The following is a 14,464-nucleotide window of genomic DNA, read 5'->3' as shown; positions in this document are numbered from 1 at the left end:
GCATGCGTCGAAGTGTTATCGAGCATGCATGGTTTTTCTACACTCAGGTAAGCATACAGAGGACCGGTTTTCTCAGCAGGAAACACTCTTCCGGGAACCCCGACGGGAAAATAGAGAGCAGGGTTCTCTATTTTCCCGTCGGGATTCCCGGCTGTTTTCCTGACGGAAAAGATGTTAGGGAGCGTACACACGGCCGGCATTCCCGGCCAAATGCTCTCCTGGCAGTTTTCCTGCCGGGAAAACCGGTCGTGTGTACGAGGCTTAGCATTTTAAAAATAAATTGGGCTCATAGGATGAAGGAGTTTGGGACGTCACCATAACAGACATTTAAAAAAAGTTTTTCTAAAATAGCTTGAACATGTGAAATGTACCCCGAGAAGGAGGTTGTGCGTTTAAAACAAAGTTGGAGGTTGACTTTAAGGAAGCAGAACAGTTTTCATCATTTGCAGAGACCCAGAACCTCTGAGGACACCTACAACAACAAGCCATGAGGTTTTTTGGTCAATGCTTCCCGAAATCCTTCATCTCAAATTCACCCACACAATGTTGATAGCGTATTTACATCCGGCTGAGATAAAAATGTACAAAAAAAAGGGCCAAATTTCTCCAGCTTGGTTTGGCGTGAATAATAAAAGGCGTTGTCACGAACTAAGTTGCGGCCAACATCTCCTCAGCGCTGCTTGGCGTCTTATCATACGTTGCTCTGGTTTAAATTTAAACCTCGAACAGACTACCCTGGGGTCTAGTAAGGCTTGCCTGTAAAGTGAGGTTGGGCAGCCTATCAAACTGCGTCCGTGTTTGCTACAGAGAACGGACGGGGCTGCTTCGAATCCCAGCAACACCATATAGAACGCTGAGAAAACATTGATCTTATTTTTCAGTGGTCTGGACATACTGATGTGTTTAAACTATTAAGAAATCTGTTTATTATTTATAAACCCCTCGAGCTCACGAACGTAACCTCCAAAAGACACTTTTACGACTCAAAGACTTTCCGTTAGATAAATGCGGTGGAGAATTTTGGCTTTAATCTTAAAGAAATGAAAAGGGAAATAAATTTAGCTTTGGCTACAATATATACATTATAAAGCAAACGATAGCCGTTGTAAAACATCGGCAGGAAAATTTATGTAGTACTGCGCTATGACAGCTAAATGGTATTACTTCTATTAAAACGCTCATTTGTAATGATGGGTAAATCTGCCCAAGTTGGATTCGCCAAGGGTTCAACAAATCTTGTTCCAAGTTCGGCAAACCGAAACTTAGGGCCAGATTCTCAGAAGAGTTACGCCGGAGTATCTACTGATTCGGAATTCCCGCCGGCGTATCATTGTTTTGTATTCACAAAACAAGGGGCCAGATTCACGTAGCGCAGCGGATCTATAGATCCGCTCGATCTACGTGAATTAAGATCCGCTCCCGCAAGTTTAGGAGGCAAGTGGCTAATTCACAAACCACTTACCTCCAAACTTGCGACGGCGGATCCTAAATCCCCCGGCGGAATTCAAATTCCGCGGCTAGGGGAGTGTACTATTTAAATCAGGCGCGTTCCCGCGCCGATTTAAATGCGCATGCGCCGTCCGGGGAATTTCCCGGCGTACATTGCTCCCACTGACGTCACTAGGACGTCAGTGGTTTCGACGTGAGCGGGACTTGCGACGCGCGTGTTCGTGAATCGGCGTACGCAAACGACGTTGGAAAATTCAAATTCAGCGCGGGAACGCCAGCTATACTTAACATTGGCTGCGCCTGATGAAAGCAGGGGTAAGTATACGACGGGAAAACCGTTACGGAAAAAACGTAAGAACACTGCGACGGGTCCGCGTACGTTCGTGAATTTGCGTATCTCGCTGATTTACATATTATTTATCGTAAATCAGCGGGAACGCCCCCGGCGCCATTTTTAAATTAAAAAAAAGATCCGACAGTGTAACACAGTGTAACACTGTCGGATCTAAGCCCTATCTATGCGTATCTGATTCTATGAATCGGGCGCATAGATAGGACCAGTTTACGTCAGAGATACGATGGTGTATCTGTAGATAATACACCGTCGTATCTCTTTGTGAATCTGGCCCAAGATACGTATGAATTAAGCTAGGATCCGACTGGTGTAAATCACTTACACCGTCGGATCCTAAATGCAATACAATGCCGACCGCTAGGTGGCGTTTACGTTCAGGTCTCATTTGTTTATGCAAATGAGCCTGATACGCCGATTCCCGAACGAATTCGCGTTGCGTAGCCGTCGCTTACGTCGTTTGCGTAAGCGTAAGTTTACCCCTGCTATATGAGGGGTAACCTTACGCCAGTCCGCCGTATGCCATGTTAAGTATGGCGTCGGGTCCGCGTCGTCTTTTCCCGTCGGGTACGTTGTTTTCCTAAGTCGTTCTTGAATACGACTTTACGTCAATGACGCACACGTCGGCGTCATTAACGTTTTCCATCGAGCACTGGAGCATGCGCACTGGGCTATTTTAAGCCCGGCGCATGCGCAGTTCGATCGGTACGGGGGCGCGCTTAATTTAAATACAAGCCGCCCCCTTGGAATTACGTGGGGATACGCCGGGCCAATTACACTCCGCCGTCCCAAACTACGGAGCAAGTGTTTGGGGAATACAGCACTTGTTCCTGTAAGTTGGGGTGGCGTAGTGTAAATAGCTTACGCAACGCCGCCGCAGGATCTACCAGAATCTGGCCCTTAGGCCGGGTACACACGGACAAACATGTATGGTGAAAGCGGTCCGTCGGACCGTTTTCACCATACATGTCTGCCAGAGGGCTTCTGTACGATGGTTGTACACACCATCGTACAGAAGTCCGCGCGTAAACAATACGCGGGGCGTGTCCGCGGTGTCGCCGCGTCGATGACGCGGTGTCGCCGCGACAATGACGCGGCGACGTGGGCGGCCCGCCTTTAAAATGCTTCCATGCATGCGTCGAAGTCATTCGACGCATGCGAGGGACGGCGGGCGCCTGGACATGTACATGTCTGAGCGGGCTGAATTCCAGCGGGCTGTTTTAAAACAAGTCCAGGAATATTTGTCTGCTGGGAAAAGGCCTGGCGGGCAAATGTTTGCTGGAATTCGGCCCGCTCGCGCCCACACACGACCAAACATGTCTGCTGAAACTGGCCTGCGGGCCAGTTTCAGCAGACATGTTTGGTCGTGAGTATGGGGCCTTAGAGGCAAAGCCCACTGATATCTATTGGTGGAAGGAGGCATTTTGTTATACTGATTAGTGGGGAGAAAACAAAATGCCTCCTTCCACCCATAGATATCAGTGGGCTTTGCCTCTAAGTTCCGGTTTGCCGAACTTGGAACAAGATTTGTTGAACCCTTGGCCCTTTGCTTGCCTTCATCAGGCCATTGAGACATTATTATTGCCACTGACACCAACAATGGGGCACTGTAGGTAGTCTTTTTCACAATTCGGGCTTAACTCCTTACAGCCACTGCTCCCTAATAAACTTAGAAGGGTCTGAGTAATACCAAGGAGTATCGCAGTTATGAAGCTGTCCCATCCGTCCCATCCAAGGGTTCTCCAAAGGGGCAGGAGGAAAAAGCGGAACCTAGAGTTGCATCCAGAGTAGTTGCAAGCAAAGGACATCCTTAGTCCATTATGGACGCACCGCCGCTGGTTTCATGTGTGCGAACTGTTTTTCCCAGGGCTTTTTTTCAGGGGGAACTTGGGGGAACTCAGTTCCACCACCTCTGCCTCGGACCCATTGGTGCCTACGTGGTAGGTATCACATGGGTAGGTACAGAGCATGATGGGACTGTGAGGCCTATATAGGTCCGATGCAAGGCGCGCATCCGTCATTTCAGCGAGGAGGACCGGCGTGGCAACATCGGGAGAAGGAGAGAAGTGAAGAACATGACGTCACAGCACGGAAGAAGAACTCATCACAGCACGGAAGGAGAAGACGTACAGCACGGAAGAAGACACCGGACAGCGAGACGAAGAACCGGGGTGCGCCGAGTCAACAACGGAGAGCGGCGAAGACAGAAGGAGAACCCCGGAGAGTTGAGAAGACCCGTCGGGATAGCGGAAGAAGAAGAGCCCCGCCGAAGACGCCGGAGGAAACCCGCCGGGGGGGTGGGGGCTTTTTTAAAAGCCACCCCCCCCGGCGGTGGAAGAGAACCAGACGGCGGCCCCCACCCACCCGAAGACGTCAAAGAAGAAGCCCCCCCTGGTAAAAGAGCTAATAAAGAAGACAGGGGGCGGCCTCCGGAGCAGAAAAATAAAATATTTTAATACACTGTGTGGTTTATTTGTGTTTTTACCACTTTTCTTGCAGGTGAATGGGTAGGGGTACGATGTACCCCATACTCATTCACTTAGGGTGGGGGGGCCGGTATCTGGGGGCCCCCTTATTAAAGGGGGCTCCCAGATTCCGATAAGCCTCCCGCCCGCATACCCCGACAACCAACGGCCAGGGTTGTCGGGAAGGGGCCCTGTCCTCATCAACATGGGGACAGGGTGCTCTGAGGTGGGGGGGGGCCGCAGTACGCCCCCCTGCCCCAGAGCACCCAACCCCCCCATGTTGAGGGCATGCAGCCTGGTACGGCTCAGGAGGGGGGGGGCGCTCGCTCGTCCCCACTCCCTTCCTGGCTGGCCGGGTAGCGTGCTTTGGATACGGGTCTGGTATGGATTGTAGGGGGGACCCCCTACGCCGTTTTTTCCGGCGTAGGGGGGCTCTCCTTACAACCCATAACAGACCTAAGGGCCCGGTATGCTCCTGAGGGGGGACCCATGCCGGATTTTTATTTAAAATCCGGCGGGGACTTCCCCTTCAGGATTCATAACAAACGCCGCACACGTGTAGAATTGGCGGGAATCCAAGTCGGATCTCCCGTCGCTTCTATGACGGCTCTGTCTCCATCGCGGCAAGCCAGCTCGGCGCTGGCTCCCGCGATGGGGCTCGTAGGTGCTCAATCTCGCTGAGAAAGAGAGCGAGATTGACACAAAATCGGGTTCACCTACTGTAGGCCGCCTAAAGTTAGAGCTTAGCCCTAATGGAATAGTAATGTTAAGTATGGCCGCCGTTCCCGCGTCGAAATTCAAATTTTTTACATCGTTTGCGTAAGTCGTCCGTGAATCGGTATTTACGTCGTTTGCGTCCACGTCGAACTCAATAGGCCCGTGCGGCGTACTTAGCCGCAATGCACACTGGGAAATGTAGGCGCCCGGCGCATGCGCAGTAGAAGAAAAACGTCAAAAACGTAAGGTCAAGCCTTATTATCATAAAACACGCCCCCCTTACACACATTTGAATTCGGCGCCCTTACGCCTGCCCGCTTTAGGCTACGCCGCCATAACATAGCAGGCAAGTACATTGTGAATCATGTACTTGCCTCGCTAACTTACGGCACCGCAAGTTTAGGCATCTGTACTTGAATCTACCTATGTATGTAACCCGCCTGAACTCTGCACTCTGTATGTAATATAATCCTGGTATTTAATGCCCCTTTAAGACCCTTCTACTGTTTGTGAAATCTGAACGGGTCGTGGTTGCGTTCCTGCACCTATTTTCTGAGAAAAAAGCTCTGGATTTTCCTGATAAAACTCCACGCTTACTGGATGCACAATAATACCTAAACATTGCATCCAACTCAGGAGATACACATTATTAGGTGGATTCAAGTAGCCCGCCGCATCTTTGCGGCGGCGTAGCGTATCGTATTTACACTACGCCGCCGTAAGTTAGCTAGGCAAGTACTGTATTCACAACGCACTTGCCTGCTAAGTTACAGCGGCGTAGCGTGAATAGGCCGGGGTAAGCGCGCCAAATTCAAATGAGGATGCGGGGGAGCGTGTTTTATGTAGATTAACTGTGACCCGACGTGATTGACGTTTTTTACGAACGGCGCATGCGCCGTCCGTGTACATATCCCAGTGTGCATTGCGGCAAAGTACGCCGCAAGGACGTATTGGTTTCGACGTGGCCGTAAATTACGTCCAGCCCCATTCACGGACGACTTACGCAAACAACGTACAATTTTCAAATTTCGACGCGGGAACAACGGCCATACTTAACATTACTAGTCCAGCTATTTGATGGAATAACTTTATGCCTGAAAATGCCTTACGTAAAAGGCGTATCTTTACTGCGACGGGCGCACGTACATTCGTGAATAGGCGTATCTAGTGATTTACATATTCTACGCCGAACGCAATGGAAGCGCCACCTAGCGGCCAGCCTAAATATTGCACCCTATGATACGACGGCGCAAGCCGTCGGATCTTAGATAGGTTTAAGTGTATCTCAGTTTGAGAATACACTTAAACTTAGGACGGCGCAGATTCTGAGTTAGGTCGGCGTATCTACTGATACGCCGGCCTAACTCTATGTGAATCCAGCTATATGTGATTTTTGAAATATAAAATGGCAAAACATTCTACTACAAAGAAACACATTTGATCGATTTCTATGGTGAAATGAGGATCGCTTTGTTAAAATTGAATGCGGTTTTGAAGAAATGAGCAGAGACCCAAAATCACGTTTATTGTCTAAACAAAGGCCTCAGATTTTTGGAACTGAAAACAAGTCTTCCGTTAAAAGAACGGTTATTCACTGAGCAGAAAGTAACCAAGCAAGAAGTTAAGCCCAAGGAAACAATAAAACCTTTATAGGAGAAGATAAAAGAGACAGCTTCTTAACTGGTTGCCGACCAGCCGTCGCAGATCTACGGCGGCAGGTCGGCTCTCCTGCGCGAGAGCCCGTAGCTCTACATCGGCAAGAGAAGCGGCCACCAGGGGCGCCCGCCCCCCGCTCGCTCCTGACTCCCGTGCGGGTGCCCGGCGGTCGCGATCACCGCCGGGCACTCGCGATCGCTCGTTACAGAGCGAGGACCGGGAGCTATTTGTGTAAACACACAGCTCCCAGTCCTGTCAGGAGAGAAATGCTGATCTTCTGTTCATACAATGTATGAACAGTGATCTGTCATTTCCCCTAGTGAGTCCACCCCCCCTACAGTTAGAACACACCCAGGGAACATACTTAACCCCTTCCCCGCCCCCCTAGTGTTAACCCCTTCCCTGCCAGTGGCATTTTTATAGTAATCCAATACATTTTTATAGCACTGATCGCTATTAAAATGCCAATGGTCCCAAAAATGTGTCGAAAGTGTCCGAAGTGTCCGCCATAATGTCGCAGTACCACAAAAAAAAAAATCGCTGATCGCCGCCATTACTAGTAAAAAAAAATATTAATGAAAATGCCATAAAACTACCCCCTATTTTGTAAACGCTTTAAATTTTGCGCAAACCAATCGTTAAACGCTTATTGCGATTTTTTTTTTACCAAAAATATGTAGAAGAATACGTATCGGCCTAAAGTGAGGGAAAAAAAAAAGTGTTTTCATATCTTTTTTGGGGGATATTTATTATAGCAACAAAAAAATATATAGAATTTTTTTCAAAAATGTCGCTCTATTTTTGTTTATAGCGCAAAAAATAAAAACCGCAGAGGTGATCAAATACCACCAAAAGAAAGCTCTATTTGTGGGAAAAAAAGGACGCTGATTTTGTTTGGGAGCCGCGTCGCACGACCGCGCAATTGTCAGTTAAAGCGACGCAGTGCCGAATCGCAAGAACTGGCCAGGTCCTTTAGTTGCCTAAAGGTCCGGGTCTTAAGTGGTTAAAGAGCAGAATCTGGGGGCCGCCTTGTTAAAGGGGGATTCCAGATTCCGATAAGCCCCCGTGCCCGCAGACCCCCACAACCACCGGCCAGGGTTGTGGGGAAGAGGCTCTTGTCCTTGAATTATTTTTCCCCATCATGGGCGTGAGTGGGGCCCCATGTCAAGTTTTGCCTAAGGCCTCCCAAAGCCTAGAGCCGCCTCTGTGTAGTCTGGGGGGTTGATGGGGAATTTGGCGGCAGGTTATTTGTCAGGTATATTAAATTATATTTTTGAAATATATTGAATATGGCCAAAATTGTAGTATTTTAAATATATGTAAATATTTGTAAAAAAATATATTAATAATGTTTTTTTTAAATATATTAAAAATATATTTTTTCTTCCACGTGGGTAGTAGGGGGTGGCTGTGTACTCTTTTTGGGCGATATTTATTACAGCAAAAAGTAAAAAATATAGATTTTTTTTCAAAATTGTCGCTCTATTTTTGTTTATAGCGAAAAAAAAAAACACGCAGAGGTGATCAAATACCACCAAAAGAAAGCTCTATTTGTGGGGAAAAAAGGGCGCCAATTTTGTTTGGGAGCCACGTCGCACGACCGCGCAATTGTCAGTTAAAGCGACGCAGTGCCGAATCGCAAAAAGGGGCAAGGTCCTTTAGCTGCATAATGGTCCGGGTCTTAAGTGGTTAAGGAAACAAATACAACCATACAGGAGAAGATAGAAGAAGCTGCTTCTTATCCCATCTACGAGAAGAGCCCTGGGGACGCCCGGGTTCTAGAAGGGTATCATGAGGAAGCAAAGCTTTCCTGCCCTATTCTTCTATACAAGGTGCCATCGCCTAGCCAGGAAAGCGTGACTGCGCCGCTCTACTGACTTCTGCTTCATTGAAACCTGCAATATAAATAGTGTAATTCTGCTTCTATCACTGAGATCTATAATAAGGAAAATAGACCCGAAATCACATTTATTGTCTACACAAAGGCCTTGGAACTTTGTAACAGCAAACAACTCTTCCATCAAGTGGTTGTTAAAAAGATTGTCTATTCCCCGAGCAGAGAGTAACAAAGCAAGAAGAATTTTATCTCAAGGAAACAATAAAACCTTACAGGAGATCATAGAAAAAGCTGCTTCTTATTCTCACATATCCTCCCAGCAAAGAGAAAACAGCCTAATGTACACGCGACATGCGACCGTTTTTCCGGTTTGTGAAAAAACGTCATTTTTAACCACTTAAGACCCGGACCAATATGCAGCTAAAGGACCAGGCCCCTTTTTGCGATTCGGCACTGCGCCGCTTTAACTGACAATTGCGCAGTCGTGCCACGTGGCTCCCAAACAAAATCTGCGTCCTTTTTTTCCCACAAATAGAGCTTTCTTTTGGTGGTATTTGATCACCTCTGCGGTTTTTATTTTTTGCGCTATAAACAAAAATAGAGCGACATTTTTGAAAAAAATTGCAATATTTTTTTACTTTTTGCTATAATAAATATCTCCAAAAAATATATAAAAAAAAACATTTTTTTTCCCTCAGTTTAGGTCCGATACGTATTCTTCTACCTATTTTTGGTAAAAAAAAAATCGCAATAAGCGTTTAAATCACTTAAGACCCGGACCTTTAGGCAGCTAAAGGACCCGGCCAGGTTTTGCGATTCGGCACAGCGTCGCTTTAACAGACAATTGCGCGGTCGTGCGACGTGGCTCCCAAACAAAATTGGCGTTCTTTTTTTTCCCATAGAGCGACAATTTTGAAAAAAAAATCAATATTTTTTCCTTTTTGCTATAATTAATATCCCTAAAAAATATATATAAAAAAAAAATGTTTTCCTCAGTTTAGGCCGATACGTATTCTTCTACCTATTTTTGGTAAAAAAAAAATCGCAATAAGCCTTTATCGGTTGGTTTGCGCAAAATTTATAGCGTTTACAAAATAGGGGATAGTTTTATTGCATTTTTATTATTTTTTTTTTTTACTACTAATGGCGGCGATCAGCGATTTTTTTCGGGACTGCGACATTATGGCGGACACATCGGCCAATTTTGACTCATTTTTGGGACCATTGTCATTTTCACAGCAAAAAATGCATTAAAAATGCATTGTTTACTGTGAAAATTACGTTTGCAGTTTGTGAGTTAACCACAAGGGGGCGCTGAAGGGGTTAAGTGTGACCTCATCTGTGTTTCTAACTGTAGGGGGTGTGGCTGTAGGTGTGACGTCATTGATCGTGTTTCCCTATAAAAAGGAACACACGATCGATGACGGCGCCACAGTGAAGAACGGGGAAGGTGTGTTTACACTCAGCTCTCCCCGTTCTTCAGCTCCAGGGACCGATCGCGGGACTCCAGCGGCAATCAGGTCAGCGGGTCTCGCGGTCACGGAGCTTCGGACCGGGTCGCGGGCGCGCGCCCGCGACCCGCGGTTGGGCAATTAAAGAGGACATACCTGTACGTGCTTGTGCCCCGGCTGTGCCATTATGCCGACGTATATGTGCAGGAGGCGGTCCTTAAGTGGTTAATAACTAAGGGGCGGGGGCCACCCGGTGATGTCACCTGGTGAGCCCGCCCCCTTGTGACATCATTGACAGAGGCCATGCTGGGCCATTGAAGTCACAAGGGGTGGTGTCACCGATATTCACTGGTTGTTAGGGACGCTGGGCTCTTAATGCTGCCTGAGCGCAACAGCATTAAGGTCCTTCAAAACTGGAGTAATGCATTGGGTAAGTTAGGCAGCCGCGAGGCCCCTGTGAGTGTGAGGCCTTAGGCGGCCTCCTAATTTGCCTAATTAAAGAGGCGCCTCTGATACTACCTCCCACTCCTCCTCATCTTTTTTTCTTTTTTGGGGGAAGGTGAGAGAGGGGGGCGTGTCTCTGAATGGCAGTTTGGAAATGTAGTCACCCTAGGTGCCAGGAAAGTGTGAGACGGCTTCTATTGAAGCTTTATTGTAATTGGCATCATCAATGGTGTGCCGCCGCCGCTTCCATCCCCGGGATCTATAAAAACAGCCCATTTCTAATAACAGCTATTACCATCTTTGTATAGACAGCGTTCCCGTCCATGGAGAAGAGATCCGCGGCTCGGAACCCGGAGAGCATGCGTTGCACAGATTGCTGCCCCTTTTTTCAGAAGCTCATTGTCTCGTTGTCATTGTAGCCGCTGAAAATACCTTTTTATCTCATTCCTGCCAAAAGTGCCTTTTCGAGTGCCAAGCTCCCTGGCTCCTCCACTTCCACTGCAGGCTTTCAGGCTGAGAGCCATTCAATTAGCACTTGTTATTTAATTATACATGTTTCAATATGCGCTCGCGTTTTTTTTTTTTTCTGGTGAAAAGCGCAAATTGCTGCAATGGAACGGCTTCTGGGAAATTTAAACCTCACCTCATTTTTCTCTCCTCCCCCCCCCCCCCTTTATTTTTTGACAATCGCTTTTATTTTTCGAAAATTCATAGTTCTGCAAAAAGGCCCCATTAAACTGCCCACGCAATAAAAAAAAAACGAAAACGACTTAGATTATTGCGATATTGTTTAGATAAGGAGAAAATGCATTTAACGTCGCCGTAAAAGCAAAAGAAGAAATCTGAACATTGGTGAAAAAAAAGAAAAAAGAAAACATGTATTTTATGGCATCCTGAGTCTTTGTGCGCGGGAGCAGCGGGTGCTGCGGCCACTAAATACAGCAAATAAAGAGAGAAGGCAGCCAATTAGCTGGCAGGAACGTATTAAAGGAGCCCCACGTGGAATATGTACAGTATCTCACAAAAATAAGTACACCCCTCACATTTTTGTAAATCTTATGTGACAACACTGAAGAAATGACACCTTGGCCCAAATTCTCAGAGGACTTACGACGGCGTAGCGCCATGTACACCGTCGTAAGTCCGAATCCAACCCGTCGTATCTATGCGCCTGATTCTTAGAATCAGTTACGCATAGATATCCATTAGATCCGACAGGCGTAAGTCTCTTACGCCGTCGGATCTTAACTGCATTTTTTTTTTGACCGCTAGGTGGCGCTTCCGTCGAAATTCCGTGTCGAGTATGCAAATTAGCTAGATACGCGAATTCCTGAACGTACGTGCGGCCGACGCAGTAAAGTTACGACGTTTACGTTAGGCTTTTCCCGGCGTATAGTTGCCCCTGCATAAGGCATAAGTGCGGCGTACCAATGTTAAGTATGTCCGTCGTTCCCGCGTCGAAATTTGAAAAAGTTGAAAAGTCGATTGCGTAAGTCGTCCGTGAATGGGGCTGGACGTCATTTACGTTCACGTCGAAACCAATGACGTCCTTGCGGCGTACTTTGGAGCAATGCACACTGGGAAATTCCACGGCCGGCACATGCTCCGTTCCGCAAAAACGTCAATCACGTCGGGTCACAGTAGTTTTACATAAAACACTCCCCCCTGTTCCACATTTGAATTAGGCGGGCTTACGCCGGCCGATTTACACTACGCCGCCGCAACTTACGGAGCAAGTGCTTTGAGAATACAGCACTTGCCCGTCTAAGTTGCGGCAGAGTAACATAAATCAGATAAAACAGTGTAAATTTGCTGTCCCCTCAAAATAACTCAACACACAGCCATTAATGTCTAAACCGCTGGCAACAAAAGTGAGTACGCCCCCTAAGTGAAAATGTCAAAATTGGACCCAATTAGCCATTTTCCCTCCCCCCGGTGTCATGTGACTCGTTAGTGTTACAAGGTCTCAGGTGTGAATGGGGAGCAGGTGTGTTAATTTTGGTGTTATCGCTCTCACTCTCTCATACTGGTCACTGGAAGTTCAACATGGCACCTCATGGCAAAGAACTCTCTGAGGATCTGAAAAAAAGAATTGTTGCTCTACATAAAGATGGCCTAGGCCAGGGGTGCCCAACCTTTTGAAGGCAAAGGGCCACTTAAGCGACTTGGTAACTGTAACGGAATGGCCCGTGATACCCAGAGACTTTTGAAGGATGCGGGGTACTCCTGTTTCAGCTTCACCAATGACTCTTATGTCTAGGGAAATGATATCTCGGATCACATGAGATGGGACAGTAATAATAATTCATGTATTGCAGGATTTCTTGAAATATTACAAGTGGTTTATTCTGACCCCAACAGGTCAATAGGACAGTATTCATTCATGTGGGGACACATACTGTTGAGGTGTTAATTGAGTCTGGCTCCTAAGATATGTCAGTGTCTATTGTGCAAATTAAGTCTGGCTTCTGAAGGACCTCTCATTGTGTGATGCTAATGACACTGTATTGTGTGAAAGTTCTATTGATGATAATATGTGATGTGACTTGGCACCCTCTAAAGGTCAGACGTCTGACCCATGTTTACTAAAGGAATGTGGATTATGTAGCAGGTAGGAATAACTTATCGTGGAGTCAGAAAGTCTGTCTAAGATGTGGATTGAGGGGGACTCGTTAGCACCCCTTTGTGTGATGTTGTGGGTGGAGTGTGTCATTGTGCATTACTGCAGCATGCTTTTTAGTTGCTAACTGTATAAAAAGCCTGAAGTTTACCATTAAAGTGTCTTTCTTTATGGAACCAGAGAACAGAGCTGTGTGTCTCGTTATTCTGGGGAATTCTTATGGATCGTGTCTGCTGGATTGTGGAGTGTCGGATAAGCTGTCTTGGGTTGGTGGAATGGAATATCGTAAACGGTGTTAACCCCTGACCGTTACAGTAACCAGTCCCAGGCCACAATGAGTGGAGCAGGCAGATTATAGGTCTGTGTCCAGTCTGCATATGCAAAGTAGACACAGCCCAATCTACTCTATGGGCCCTCCGATCCAATCAGATAGAAGGGGGCAGATCCACTCCTGTTTTTTTTTAGCAGATTGGATTGGAGGTAGGCAGGTGTAAACGGACAAAAGTCTGTTTACATCTGCTACTCCATAGAGGTGAATGGAGGGTCCGATTGGGTCGGACCGATCATGTGAAAGGGGCCTAAGGCCATTTTTTCACTGATGGTCTGCGGTCTATTGCGGTGCAGTGTACCTGTGATTTTCCTGCCGGTTAGCTGCACTTTGCCATAGACGTCTAATATTTCCTGCAGGTGTGGTGCACTTTCTGAAAAGCCGCTTGCTTTCTCTACCGTCGGCTTCATTTACAACACTGATGCTCCAGGATGGCAGGTCTGCAACCTGCAACCTGGGCTTGCCAACCAGCCATCCCAGAGCAGGAGGTCGCGGGCCACATCAGAGGGCTCCACGGGCCACATGTGGCCCCCGGACCATTGGTTGGGCACCCCTGGCCTAGGCTATAAGAAGATTGGCAAGACCCTGAAACTGAGCTGCAGCACGGTGGCCAAGACCATACAGCGGTATAACAGGACGGGTTCCCCTCAGAACAGGCCTCGCCATGAATGACCAAAGAAGTTGAGGTCACGTGCTCGGCGTCATATCCAGAGGTTGTCTTTGGGAAATAGACGTATGAGTGCTGCCAGCATTGCTGCAGAGGTGGGGGGGGGGGGGGTCAGCCTGTCAGTGCTTAGACCTTACGCCGCACACTGCATCAAATTGGTCTGCATGAATGTCGTCCCAGAAGGAAGCCTCTTCTGAAGATGATGCACAAGAATGCCGCAAACAGTTTTCTGAAGACAAGCAGACTAAGGACAGGGATTACTGGAGCCATGTCCTGTGGTCTAGTGAGACCAAGATAAACGTATTTGGGGCGATGTCACAAGTGTGGAGAGGACGGAGCGCCAACAACAGATGGAACATAGGAACATATGCACAATGTCACCACTCCAGGCTTTACCAGTCATTATCAAGCACGCTCTCCTCTTCCCTACAGCCACCGCTGTCTCACACAGGGGATCGTGTGACCAGACTGGAGCTAA

This window comes from Rana temporaria, chromosome 13 (genome assembly GCF_905171775.1).
Source record: "Rana temporaria chromosome 13, aRanTem1.1, whole genome shotgun sequence".
Lineage (NCBI taxonomy): Eukaryota > Metazoa > Chordata > Amphibia > Anura > Ranidae > Rana > Rana temporaria.
Note: the sequence above shows the minus strand (reverse complement) of the source record.